This window comes from Narcine bancroftii, chromosome 9 (genome assembly GCF_036971445.1).
Source record: "Narcine bancroftii isolate sNarBan1 chromosome 9, sNarBan1.hap1, whole genome shotgun sequence".
Lineage (NCBI taxonomy): Eukaryota > Metazoa > Chordata > Chondrichthyes > Torpediniformes > Narcinidae > Narcine > Narcine bancroftii.
Window position 1 is genome coordinate 34,377,595 of NC_091477.1, and position 12,633 is coordinate 34,390,227.

Here is a 12,633-nt window from a genome sequence, read left to right on the forward strand (position 1 = left end):
CAGCCTGTACTGAGATCAGTGTTAAAGTGGATGTTGAGAAAGTATATTTTCTTATTTATAGATGTGTAGTTAAGGTAACTATTATAGTATAGGATATGAGATTAGCTATGTGTGAAACCTATTTGGAGAATGAGCATTGGCAATTATCAGGGATGGATACTGTAAGAGCGTAAAATTTAGCAAGGTACTGAGTTTGTAGTGGAAAAGATAAGGGGTTAAAACTCATAAATAGAGTTAAATCTAAAAACTCTCTTCTCCACAGCTGTCAGACCACGACTATATCAGCAATCAACTGGCATAATTTGAAATATGGAGACTCAAAAAATATTGGGGCACTACCAGAGCTGCTGTAACAGCAGCATTACCGCTATGATATACTTGGGAGAGTGGGGAGCAGAGACACAGTGGTGCTCTGAAGGGTCCTACTGCTTGGTTATGATGCAATGGGTCAGTATAGGGATCAAACATCCTGTTAAAGAAGCTGATGGTTTTTAAAAAAATCCTGCAACCATGGAGGTCACTGCTGTAGATGGGTGCACCCATGCTGGGCAGTGTACCATGAGGTGGTTCAGTGCCTGTGGAAGCAACAGACCAACACAGGGCAGCAGAATTGGGGAGAACAGCCCTTGTTGAGAAGGAGAGGCATATTAGATGACCCTACAAGGAAGCTGACCTCATTAACAGACCAGCGAGGGGTTTAATGGCTGAAAGACCCACACAGGCTGTGGACTGCTAAAACTGGCTGATGGAGGGTTGCTGAAGGTAAGAGAGAGCTCCCGAAGGGAGCCATCCTGATCGTAATGGAGATTTGGACCTGGAGCTCAGGTTGCTAATGGTTTGAATGGTTTTCAGTGTGGCTGCAGAGGCTGTTTGAGTGCTGGAGGCAAATCCATGGACACTCAGTGTTTCTGAAGGGAACCTCTTCTTCAGATTTCTTGTCAGAATACATTTATGACTTCACATTCAACCTTGTGATTCTTCTTCCTTCAGGCGAAGCAGAATTACCCCTTACTGGAAGTGCAAAAAAAAACTGTACACAGTGAACATCTGGAAAGAAATAAGAAATGTGAACATTTAAAAAAAAAACAAAGTGCAAAAGTAAGAGCCCTTAAATGAATCCCTGATTAAGTTTATTTTTGAGGTGTCTGATGATAGCAGCTGTTCCTGAACTTGGTGGTGCAACCCTTGTGCCACCTATACCTCTTTTCTGATGGTAGCAGCAAGAATAGAGCATGTGCTGAATAGTGTGGATCCTTGATGATTGCTGCTGCTCTCTAATGACAGCATTCCCTGTAGATGTTTTCTATGGTAGAGAGGGTTTTGCATTTGATGTCATGGGCTATGTCCACTACTTTTCCCAGGGCTTTACACTTGGGGGTATTGGTTGTAAAGGTTAAAACCTAGTGTTTTTGATTTTTGTTAATTTTATGACTATCCCTTTAAGGATAAATTGTTTTTGTAGTGTTACCATAATTATTATGGCATCATATGTTGTAATATCTAGGAGAACGGGGAGCTTGTGTTCAGTTATTGCAGAACCATGAAGGAGGCGTAAGCTCTCAAAATACTTTTCTTTGAATTTGCTGTTTTATCATATTAATCACTTTATTTCATTATAATCATCTTAATTTGGTTTAACTGTTTAAAAAAGAATAACCTTGTTATTATTTCTACAGAATGCTTTATTAACTCAAGTTATGAAAATCTTGATGCAAAGTTATGCAAAATGTTTATCTTCTTCTTTCTTTGGCTTGGCTTCGCGGACGAAGATTTATGGAGGGGGTAAATGTCCACGTCAGCTGCAGGCTCGTTTGTGGCTGACAAGTCCACTTACAGCTGAAAATATGAAGTTTAGTTTATTGGAGTGATAAGATTGCCTTTTGGAATATCGAAGCTTGCATTTCTTAGAAGATGACATGTTTTTTAATTGGGCAATAGGAGAGATTGGAAAGTGTCATCTACATTGGTAACCCCATACCAGAGTATGCTGCAGCCAGTCAGCACACTTTCTGAGATGGTGACTCTCAAAAAACATAAATTTGCTCAATCTCCGCCTTTGAATTCCCAAAGATCACTAGATCGAACACCTGGTTTTCCCTTCCTGAAGTCAACAATCAGCTCTTCGGATTTGGTGACATTGAGTGCGAAGTTATTGTTGATGCATCGTTCAGCCAGGTGTTTTCAATCTCTATTTTTAAAAATGATTTTATCTTTGAATTTTACATACTCAACAAATCATAATAAATCAACTTGATATTTCTACATACATATAAAATATATATAAAAATCAGAGTATGTGTTAATCCCATCCCCTTACTTTCCTCCCTTATACAATTGATGAAGCAACTTATATTAATGCAGAATCAATTAATGACCCTTCCCGTTTTAAAAAAAGCAGACACACGATGTCTGTGCTATCTTCTTTGCAAGTAGGGGAATTAATCAAACTGGGTGCCAATATAACTCAAATAAGGATTCCATATTTTAATAAATATGTCATAATTCTTTCGTATTCTATTTCCCTTTTCATCACCTCTTTTTATATAACCACTAACGTGGTATCATCCACAAATTTATAGATGGTGGTGTTGTCATAGCGAGCCACACAGTCAGAGATATAAAGCGAGTAGAACAGAGAGCTACGAAGGCAGCCCTGTGGTGCTCTGGTACTGAAAGAGATTGGGAAAGAGATGTGCTTCACTGATTCCTCACTAATATACGTGGTCTACATATGTGAGGAAATCCAGGATCTAATTACACAGATCTTGGAGTTTTCTGATCAGTTTTGAGGGCATAATGGTGTTAAATGCCAACTGTAGTTGATAAGGAACATCATGATGTATGCATCTTTGCCGTCCAGGTGTTCCAGGCTTTGTGTGGAGCCAGTGAGATGGCATCTGCCGTAAACCTCTTGCTACGACAGGCGAACATGGTTCTCTTTCTCTTATTGTAAGGGGCACCAAGGCAATGCTCATGGTAACTTTGACGAGGGTATCGTGATCTCCCTGTCTGAAACTTGTTCGGAAGTTGCATCATTTGTCAATCAAGGTTGAACTCTGGCCACCCATTTGTGCACACCTTACAGTTGGCTCATTTAAATGACTCAGTGTCATCATAGGGCCAAAAGCTGTCTCTTGATCCAAGTCTTGGACATTGCTCCATGCCCTGTCGCTACTGTGGACATCACTGGAGGAGTCATGGGTAAGGTGTGCACTACATTGAAGTTGAGTTGTAGTACTGCGCTAGATCAGTGGTTGGTACAGAGAATTGATGGTCCCTGTCTGTGAATTGTATGTACATGCAAGAGCATGTAGAAGATAGGTGGCTGCTGAGTCTAACCTGGGTCCAATGTGAATGTCTATAGAGTAGAGTCATTAAGTATCGATTGATGCCTTCCCCTATTTGTCTCCCATTTGTTCAAAAAAGTTACTTTTGATTGTAACATTTGTGTCCTCAGCTTTCTAAGGAAATGCAATCGCTGTTGCGCCTTCCTGACAAATGACAAGTGTCCAGAATAGGTCACTTCTTTAGTAGTCTCTGAGAAACTAGGTGCTCTCCACCTTCTCCACTACTGAGCTATTAACGTGTAGTGGAGGGTGGTCGTCCCTGGTCCTTCTGAAGTCCACAATCATCTCCTTTGTCTTGTCTACATTTAGAGTCAAGTTGTTCCTCTCACACTATTTCACGAGATTTTCCACCTCTTCTGTGTAATGTGACTCATTTTTGTGCTGATGAGGCCAACTACTGTTGTCATTTGCGAACAATGACTGTTGGTGCTGGATTTAGTGTCTCAGTAGCATGAACAAGAGCAGGCTGAGCACACAGCCCTGAGGTTTCCCCTGCTCAGCGTGCTGGTGCTCAATGTCTGCTGCCCACCTGGACAGACTGTGGTCTTTACGTTAGGAAGTCCAGAATCCAGTTACAGAAAGGGGTGTTGACTCCCAACAATGACAGCTTCTTCACCAGCCTCTGGGGAATGATCAAAATAAACACCAAGCTGATGAACAGCAGCCTGGCAAATGAGGCGTTGCACTCCAGGTGGGTCAGGACAAAATGGAGGACCAAGGTTATATCATCATGAGTGGAACGGCTCCATCTATAGGTGAATTAAAATATGTCATTTGTCTCTGGGAGGTGCACTTTGATGCTTAAAACATTTCAGAATGGTGGAGGTCAGTGCCATTGGGCAGTAGAAGTTGAATCCTGTTACTGCCACCTATTTGGCGCCAGAATGGGGTGGCTGTCTTGAAACGCATGACTATCATGGGCTGCTGCAGTGTTGTGTTGAAGGTTTCCATAAAGACCTCCGTCAGTTGCTCAGCACGGTTCTTTGGTACCTGGCTGGGAATGTTGCCTGGTCTTGCTGTGTTGTGTGAGTTTACCCTGGATAGGATTCTCCTCACCTCAGCCGTGGCTACGCAGGGGGCCTGTTCTTCAGAGATAGAGAGAGATGGAGCTTTCTTTGGCATCAGCATGTTTTTCTCATCGAACCGTGAGTAGAAAATTTTCAGTCTGTCCAGAAGGACAGCGTCATTGCCGTTGGCTTGCAGTGTTCTCTGTTATTTTGATATCTTGCTTTGAAACTTTGCCACATGTGCCTCATGTCACTGGTGTCACACAGCTGCTTATGGATTGTCTGTGCATACCCACGCTTTGCCTTCTGGATTATGCATACCAAGAAACTTTGTGCTCTCCATTCTCTCCACATCGGAGCTATTGCTGTATAGTGGAGAGTGTTCAACCTTCATCCTCCTGAAGACCACATTCATCTCGTGTCTTGCCAACGTTGAGACTCAGGTCATTTGTTGTGCCTCCGAATATCCCCTCTTTGAGCTGACTCATTACTGATGCTGATTAGACTACTATTGTTGTATCTTCTGCAAACGATGATTCTATTTGAACAGAATCTGGCAGTGCAGTCATGAGTCAGTCGTGGGTTGAGCACATAGCCTTGAACTTTCTCCCTCCCCCCCCTATTCGTAATGGTTTCTCCCTTTACCTGTCTCCACCTCTCACACCTTCTGTCTTATCATCTCTGGGCCCCTCCCCCAGCTTCTTTCCCTTATGAGAAATGTAATTTTACCTTTTTTTAATTTCCTTTTTGATAAAAGGTTCCAACTTGAAACATGGACAAAGCATTTCCACTTGTGGATATTTGACCTGCCGAGTTCCTCCAGCAATTCTTTGTCTGATCAATACAAAAGAGTGCCCTGATCTTACAAAACCCAAGTTGCTGCTTGTATCTGAGCTGCAGCTTCATTATTGTTTTAGTTAGTTATACAACTCTGCCCCCATGTGGCAGTTAACATTGTTGCATTTGTAGTTACCCACTTTATCCTCTAATATTTTATATACGTCTGTGTGTGTGCATGTTTATGGATATGCTATTTCATCTATATGCACCATTTCATCTGATGCAAGGATTGACAAAGAGATAAACAACAGACTCGCCAAGGCAAATAGCGCCTTTGGAAAACTACACAAAAGAGTCTGGAAAAACAATCACCTGAAGAAACACACAAAGATCAGCGTGTACAGAGCTGTTGTCATACCCACGCTCCTGTTTGGCTCCGAAGCATGGGTCCTTTACCGGCATCACCTACGGCTTCTAGAACGCTTCCATCAGTGCTGTCTCCACTCCATCCTCAACATTCATTGGAATGACTTCATCACCAACATCGAAGTACTCGAGCTGGCAGAGTCCGCAAGCATCGAATCCACGCTGCTGAAGACCCAACTGCGCTGGGTGGGTCACGTCTCCAGAATGTAGGACCATCGCCTTCCCAAGATCGTATTCTATGGCGAGCTCTCCACTGGCCACCGAGACAGAAGTGCACCAAAGAAGAGGTACAAGGACTGCTTAAAGAAATCTCTTGGTGCCTGCCACATTGACCACCACCAGTGGGCTGATATCGCCTCAAACTGTGCATCTTGGCGCCTCACAGTTCGGCGGGCTGCAACCTCCTTTGAAGAAGACCGCAGAGCCCACCTCACTGACAAAAGACAAAGGAGGAAAAACTGTAAGGTAAAACATCATGAGATGGGAATGTGTAGGGAGTTACCCTGTACAGGGCAGTAACAAGAAGGGGAGGTGTCCTTGTACTCCTGTTAGGTAAAACATCATGAGATGGGACCGGAGAAGGAGTCACCCAGTACTAAGGAGTAACAGAATGCATCCTTGTACTTACAAGATAAGAGAGACATTGATGGATTGAGAGGCAGGAAGCTAGCAGGGAAAGGATAGCAACAGTTTTAGTCATTGGACAAGTAATGATATGATGATGTTCTAAGCACATATCCAAGGGTATAAAAAATCACCATTTTGCTGATAACGGCAGAATGCATTCTCCGACTAACTTTGTTAGTCGCAAGTGTTACAATCCGGTAATAAAGAACAAAGAACCCTGATTTCGACTCAGCCTGGTGTTTGTCTCACTCATTCATGAACAAAGCAGACCTAACAATTTGGTGACCCCGACGTGATGGGTGAGTGAACACTGGACGACGGTTTCTGTTTTTTCTGACAATCATCTCAGCCGGCTGATAAAAAGGTCCAGAGAAGCCTGTTTTAACAAAATTCTCTCTTTTTTTTTAAAATCTTTATGATTGTCAGTAAGAACTGGAGATCGGACAAATTAGACGACCACAATTGAAGGTCGCATGCCAGGATTGTAACACGTAAGTGATTACAGACAAGATAAAAGTCCTTAAGGTGTTTGAATGACATTTATTAAGTGCTTCGCAAGAAACTACTAGAGTTTAAAGTCTTTATTGTGTCGTTGCAAAGTCCAATAGAGTGAGAAGGTGGTCTATAAACAATTGAGGACCTGAGTTTTCTGCCCTAAACTGGTTATTAAGAGGAGAAATCTCCCACGTGAAGGTTGGGCTTTGAAAGAAAACAAAGGTTCAGGATAACATTAAAAACTTAAACAGAGATATTAATGTGCTGGGGCAGATCAGTGAGGATCAAAAAGAATTAATGGTAGGTGTATTGAAGGAAGTGGAAAAGATAACTACAACACTGTCAGGAGAAATTAAAGCTGAAAGAATGGTAATAGGAGTAAAGGACGAAAAGTGTAGTACAGATGAGGAAACGAGATACGATCCACCATGGGAGGAAAGTAGAAGGAAAAGACTCGGGAGGGAGAAAAATAGACATGCCTACCTGGACATAGTTAGAACAAAAGAGAAAGATGTGAAACAACTAAACTATGGCCGAAAAGATTATCTTAGAGATGAACGTGACCAATATACCTTTGACCCTGAGACATTGGAAACTGATAGGGACAGTGACAGTGACAAAGAAGAGTCAGAACAAGGTGGGATAAATAAATGCATGCCAAGAGTAAAGAAGGAGCAGAAATCCCCAAAATTGAGATATCAATGCCCATTACTGATCACGGGACGGGGAACTCAAAAATATGTACCCTGGTCACGAATGGACTTAGAGAGTTTAATGAAAAAACTACCTCCGTTGAGTAATGGGGCTAGTCCATGGATTTCTTGTTTTGAGCGAGAAACCTGCCAAGAACAATTAGCACTCGCAGATGTCAGAACTATCATGATAAAATTAAAGGCAGAAGGGGCCCTGAAGCAAATAGAGAAAATTGTAAGAAGCAGTAAATTGGGGGATGAAATAGAATTTAACCCACTTTGGAATAAATTTTGGGAAGCACTTAGAGAAACATTTCCTACACCCTATAGTTTGGATGCCTTGGTAACCCTTCAACTAAAGGAAGGAGAGACTGCACACGAGTATTTCACTCGAGCATGGGACTTATGGGAAACAGGGACTGGAGAAAGACCCGACCACAGCCCCTTAGGAAGGGCTCACTTTCGTAATGGGATAATAAACGGACTACCTGCTACGGTTCAAGCAAAATTAAGGGACATTGTGGGATTAGAGACAATGTCAGAGGATTTGTGGAAAAGACACCTGACACATGCAATCAAACGACATCGTCAATCAGAGCATGCTAAGTCAGAAAGTGCGTCCCAGAAGGAGGTGGACAAAACAACCGATAAATTGGTGAGAGCCATAGAACATATAGGGGTTAAATTAGCGGCCCAACAGATAGTCCCACAGGTCATGGGGCCAGTGATAAATCCGGGACCCCAAGTAAGAAATGGTTGGGAAAGACAGCTAGGTACAATGTATAGAGGGGAACATGCAGTATGCTGGTACTGCCAAAATCCTGGACACTACCAGCGGAACTGTCCGGAGGCTGGGAGAGCAAGGGGAAAAAGATTACCCTCTATGAGAGGCTATCGGGGAAGAGGAGGAAACTTAAGAGGACAAGCAAGGGGTAGGGGTGGACACATTGATGGGCCCCAGAGAATCGGGGGGTGGCAGAGTGATCAACAAGTCCAGGCACCTCAGTGTAATGACTATATTGAGGAAGGTGCTGAATTTGATTATTGAAGGTGCCCAGGAGAATCAAAAATCACGCCTCCCTGGGAGCCACCAAAAATTTGGGGGACGGTAAATGGAGAAAAAATTGAATTTATGGTTGACACAGGGGCAGCAGTTACGACAGTGATTAAAAAACCCCCAGGGAGCACATTTTCGGGCAAAACATTATCTACAATAGGATTCTCCGGGATAAGGGAAACACAGCCCTATACAGATAACATCGACATGACATTTGGACGACAAAGGGTTAAAACGCCTGTCCTGGTTGTGCCAAGTTGCCCCATTAATTTATTAGCAAGGGACATTCTTACCAAACTAGGAATAACCATACAATGTTCTGAGAAGGGCCTTCGGTTAACATACCCAGGGGATACAATAAGAAGGGGAGGACAGTTTATAGTAATGACCCCATCTAACGCTTCAGAAGACTCTGTGGAGGTTAGTATTTTCTGGAGTCGGCTACTGTATGATGAACCAGGCCCAGGGCTGATTAAACAGTTTTTTGAGTGGAGGGCCAGTATTCCACGGTATGGGGATTACCATTATCCACTAGATCCTATGCATGTTACATTAAACTACACCATCCACCCGGACCAGGAATATGAGGAGAGGTGGGACTCTCTAAAAGAAGGGAAGACAGAAACGATACATTGTCCATTTATCTTTGTAGGTAAGGAGGGAATAGCTGCTATGGTTGTCATGACAGAAGAACAAATGGAGTGGTTCTGCTTAGGAGTAGAAAGTGTGCCTCATGTGACCTTGGGTATTGCCAAAGATCATCACGCTCGACAGCTGGGTCCGATGGTAAAGGAAGCGATAGGGTGTGAATACAGGCAGACAGAAATCCCGGGATATTCCACCTCGGAGGGAGGAAAATTTGTCAGACTGAATATTGAAGCATGGGACCAGGTTGTGAATGAGAAAGTAGAAAGAGACCGAGCCATAGAAGGAGAAAATATTGATCACAGAGACTCAGACAAATATCTTTCTAATCTGAGTCCACATATATGGACAACGGGGCCCTATGATGTGGGAGTAATAAAAGGAGAGGTATTTCTAGAATTGGCCAACCCCGGGCAGAAACCAATATGGAGAAAACAATACCGCTTGTCGCTCAGTCAGGAGGAGGGTATTAAAGGAACGATAGAAGGGTTAATGGAGTCAGGGGTTTTAAGGGCGGCACCTGACAGTATGTGGAACACGCCCATCATGCCTGTTCCCAAACAGGGTAGAAAAGACTGGAGGATGGTACACGACCTCCGGGAAATTAACTTGGCTACCAAGACCATCGGGAGACCAGTCCCAGACCCATATGTAGCACTTAGGGCTCTGAGTCCGGAGCACGAATACTATACTGTCATTGATCTGGCAAACGCATTCTTCTGCTTGAATTTAGCTGAGGAATGGCAAGACTGGTTAACTTTCACTTACCAAGCACATCGGTACACATACACTAGATTACCTCAGGGTTATAAGGACAGTCCAGGACTGTTCAATCAGGCCCTTAGCGAAATCCTAATGAAATTAAAGCTCCCGGAAGATGTTACACTGATTCAGTATGTAGACGACCTACTATTAGCAGGGAAAACGCCACATGGGTGCCTGACAGGGCAGCCAAACAGGTTACTGGTTATCATGAACATATACAGGGGATGATTTTGAGGTCCCATAACAAAAAAAATGAATCTGAAACTAAGGAGACTTGTAGCAGATTGAATGACTACACAGATGAGTTTTGTGGAGGAAGAGTGCTGTACAACTGGCTCCCTGCTAACTGGGATGGTCAGTGTGCTCTAGTAACCCTTAATGCGCCAGTGCTGATTGTCAAAAGGCAGGAGGGAGACGAGGATTCCCTAGAATTGCGCCACACAGAGAGTTGGCTGTGGAGGAAAAGGAGGAGTGTTGGACTCTTGGGGCCGGGAGGAAGGAACCCTGATGGGGTATGGATTGATGCCATTGGCCAAGCCCGGAATATTCCGGACGAATTTAAATTAGCCGATGAGATTGCAGCTGGGTTTGAAAGCTTTCCTGTTTTTAGTGCAATTTTTCCCATCACTGTAAATAAAAATGTTAATAGGATCAACCTTATTCACTATAATGTCCAGCGCCTTGCAAATTTGACCAGGGACGTTGTTGAGGCAATACATCAACAACTGTCAGAAACTTCCCTTATGACACTTCAGAATAGGATAGCGATTGATATGGTCCTGGCAGAGAAAGGTGGAGTGTGTGCTATGTTTGGAGATCTATGCTGCACTTCTATCTCTAATAACACAGGGCCAGATGGATCACTCACTAAGGGGTTAACGAAACTTAGGGCATTGGCGAAAGAATTAAAAGCCCAGTCTGGAGTCTCCAATCCTGTTTTATCCTGGTTACAGGGAGTGTTTGGGAGATGGAGCACATTGTTAGGACAACTTTTGCTGGGTTTGTTCATTTCTGTATCAATTTTTATCACTTGTGGCTGTTGTTGTATTCCATGCATTCGAACGCTGGTCACGAGGACCATAGAGAAAGCCTTTGCTGACCGTGATGAACTGCCTCCGAAATATCAAGCTGTGCAGGCTGTGGAGCAAGACTATCTCACATTACAGGAGGCGGAGAAAGTTGCTGAGATCGATCTGGAGTCTGAAGGGGAATGTGATGGAAAGGAGGGATTGTGAATTAGATTGCTACACATATAATTTTAACCTTGCTTGTAACCTAAATATTATAACATTGATTGTAACACAAACATTATTAATCAGATTGTAGAACAAGTATTATGAATTAGATTGTAGACCATATGTTAACTTGGGAATTTACTAATGTACGGGGGGTTAGCTAGTTTTTTGCTTGGGGGCAAATGGGATGAAACTTGTAAACGGGCAATGGGATCGGGGTGACGGATGGGGGGTGTACGCAAAGGAGGGTTGGGGGAGCCCTCGCCCACCAGCCGAACTACCCTGTGAACAGAACCCGTATAGAGCTTGGCAATAATAGGCGAACTAATGTAACGCGGTGGTAGCATAGTCAGGGCGAGATTGTCCTCTAAAGAGGACAAAGGAGGGATTGTAAGGTAAAACATCATGAGATGGGAATGTGTAGGGAGTTACCTGTACAGGGCAGTAACAAGAAGGGGAGGTGTCCTTGTACTCCTGTTAGGTAAAACATCATGAGATGGGACCGGAGAAGGAGTCACCCAGTACTAAGGAGTAACAGAATGCATCCTTGTACTTACAAGATAAGAGAGACATTGATGGATTGAGAGGCAGGAAGCTAGCAGGGAAAGGATAGCAACAGTTTTAGTCATTGGACAAGTAATGATATGATGATGTTCTAAGCACATATCCAAGGGTATAAAAAATCACCATTTTGCTGATAACGGCAGAATGCATTCTCCGACTAACTTTGTTAGTCGCAAGTGTTACAATCCGGTAATAAAGAACAAAGAACCCTGATTTCGACTCAGCCTGGTGTTTGTCTCACTCATTCATGAACAAAGCACCAACACCCAACCCCAGCCCACCAATTTTCCCTTGCAACCGCTGCAACCGTGCCTGCCTGTTCTGCATCGGACTTGTCAGTCACTAACGAGCCTGCAGCAGACGTGGACATACCCCGCCATAAATCTTTGTCCGCGAAGCCAAGCCAAAGATTAGGTATCGTCATGAATCTGTTATATTATAATTTGAAATATTGAGCACACATAAATTGACTATATATTCTCACAAAGTGCTGAACATAATTATAGACAGTATTTACTTTGGTCATGGTTATAAAAAAAACATAGGATCCAATTTCCAGCTATGATTTCACATGGAACCACTTATTCTTCATCTTGGATTGGAGGGGTGACATGCAATAATGGCATAGAGGAAATGAGGACCAGTGTGAAGCAGAAGCAGTCGAGTCCCATCCAATGTTCAAAGTTAAAATTTATTGTCAGAATATCACATACAACCCTGAGTTTCTTTTTTTTCTTGAGGGTCAGAGAGTATCATCAATAACTAAACTACGCAAGAAATATACGTATACAAAGGGGACAAATGTTAAAAAAAAAAGCTGTGCAATACAGGAAAAAATGAATATTCAGTCACAAATAATAAGGAAAGTAAGAGTCTTTAAATGAGCCTCTGATTGAGTCTGTTGCTTAGGAGTCTGATGGTGGAGGGGTAGCAATGTTTTGCATTTTCATGACACTGGGTTTCAGGGAAATAAGATGAGAAGAAACAGGACAG

General features: G+C 43.1%; 1 protein-coding gene across 5 annotated transcripts in view; it reads left to right on the plus strand.

The window, feature by feature from the left end:
* Positions 1-12,633, plus strand: part of arhgef37 (Rho guanine nucleotide exchange factor (GEF) 37) — a 148,130-nt gene that overhangs the window by 26,174 nt on the left and 109,323 nt on the right. The window contains exon 4 of one of the 5 annotated variants that reach the window (XM_069898759.1): positions 991-1,098. The exons of the other annotated variants lie outside the window; for them this stretch is intronic. The gene's annotated coding sequence lies outside the window, so the exon portion shown is untranslated. The remainder of the gene's footprint in view (positions 1-990; positions 1,099-12,633) is intronic. 5 annotated transcript variants of the gene reach the window in all.